The sequence below is a fragment of the Sinocyclocheilus rhinocerous genome, unplaced genomic scaffold (assembly GCF_001515625.1).
Source record: "Sinocyclocheilus rhinocerous isolate Xijiao unplaced genomic scaffold, SAMN03320098_v1.1 scaffold1705, whole genome shotgun sequence".
Taxonomy (NCBI): Eukaryota; Metazoa; Chordata; class Actinopteri; order Cypriniformes; family Cyprinidae; genus Sinocyclocheilus; species Sinocyclocheilus rhinocerous.
Genome location: NW_015643585.1, coordinates 7,439 through 9,634, shown reverse-complemented (window position 1 = coordinate 9,634; position 2,196 = coordinate 7,439).

Genomic DNA, 2,196 nt, shown 5'->3' with positions numbered 1-2,196 from the left:
TTTATTGAACTGCTGTATAAAATCAATATCACATTTGTAATCATGCTGCTTTTTGGTGGAAAAAACGTCAGTCTTTGCGTGATACTGATTAACTATATGAAATGATATATACATTTCTGCCCCCATATCTTGAATTTTGTGATCATTCTAAATGCATTTTAATAAACTGAATCATGCAGTGAAAGAACATTTACATTAAGACATTTAGCAGACCCTTTTATCCAAAGCGACTTACAAATGAGGATAATGGAAGCAACCAAAATCAACAAAAGAGCAATGATATGCAAGTGCTATAACTAGAGTTTGAGGGTCAAATAAAGATGGAAGAGAACAGACAGAACGCGCACTGGTCTAACCTAGCTAAACTTTAGCTAACTAACTTACAATGGTAGCTCGCATGAGTCAGGGATGTTAGCAAGACAAATTAACTATAATTGCCTTTTGTCTAATTAGCTGTAAATTCGAGACACAGGTAGCTTAGTCTTTTGTTCATCTCCACTCACCTCCACACCAAGACAAACACAACTGGAAAGGGAGGGAGGGTTTGAAGGTAATTTAATGCCTAAAACATTTGCATATGCAGGGTAAGAGTTGTGGAAGTGTACATAAGACTGTAAGCGTAAATTAAATTTGCATGCGCAAGAGAAGCTTTGTAAAGGTGTAAATCGCGTTTCAAGCATAAGAAAAAAATTATTTGCAGCATTTTACTGTTACTCGTAAGTGTAATTCAAGTATTGTGAAAGTGCAGCTTCATGCTAACGCAAAATAAATATGATCTGCATTCTTCTGACTTCCATTTTTCGGCACTTACACTTTTGGCACATTGTTTTCGCTAAAATACGGTCAAAAGTACTGCAAGCCTGTGAACAGTGATTTGCAAGCGAAAACAACAGTTTAAAGAACTGCAAACGGATTTACTGCATAGAACCAATCTGTATGTGTAAAAAAAACAAACTGTTGCAAATGTCTAAATGACTTGTGCATGTGGTGCAAAAAGTTCCCAAAATAAACCGATATGTACAGCTCCGTCTTTCTTTTCTGTGCGCTTACAATTTTGGCACGATTCTCTCATTAACTGCGTTTTGCAAGCGTGAGGGGGAGGGCGGGTCCACCACCTTCTTGTAGCCAATCACATGAGGCTCTCGCTGACTCTCCATTTACTCTTATCCGATTGGTGAAACACATCATATGCCAAAACATTAATCTTCATTTAGTTCCGGATCATTCTCGCTGCCAGAATGGTACTTTTAATGTACACATAGGCTACATTAAAAATAAATATATAACAACTTAATTAAAACATGATACTTTATAAGTTGTGTACCATTAGGCTAGACTCCCATGTGTTCATACTGAATTGTGAGTTGGTGTTAACATTATTGGATTGGTTTGGCTTTACATTGAAATTTCATATAATCTGCATACACCATTGAGCTGATGTTAAACATTACAGTCAAAATGATGTTATGTGACAATGCTCAGCACTAAAGTATCAGATATATATACTTTGTAAAACCTTTTTACTAAACCAATAAAGCTACATAAATCTGAATTTGTCAGTTTTTCAGACCATGTCTCTGTTTATGGTATTTAACACTCAATTGTATATTTTGAAATTTCGGTATTGATTCTAATTACTTTCATGTGACTGACCAAACTATTATAGGAAGCAAGTATGAGCAACAAAATGCTTTCTTTGTGTCCAGATATGACTAACGCAAAAACTTACACTTCAAATCAAAATAAAATAATAACTTTGATAAAAATATGTCTTTAATGATGTCTAAATATATATCAAAATTAAAGTAACTAATTATGTGGGAATCCAACTTTCCCAGCCACTAGGGAACACACAGCAGAGGTCTGCATTCCCGCAGCTCTCCCGAAGGAACCGACCAGGGGTGCGTTTCCCAAAAGCATCGTTAGCCAACTATGGTCGCAAGTTCCGTCATTACCAACATAGTTCAACGATTCGGTGTTTCCCGAAACCATAGTTAAAACGAACATTCGCAAACTGCATCATAAACTTGTGTCGTTTGAACGACAGCTCTTCACCTGTGGTTAGAGGCATAGGTCGTTGTTAGTTTGGGGTGTGTTCTATTCTCGACCCTATGCCCTATTCCTTTCGAAGATTTCACCATCCACTTTGAGTGATTTGGAAGAGTTAAAGTTGTGGTGCTTAGGTCTTACCTAATT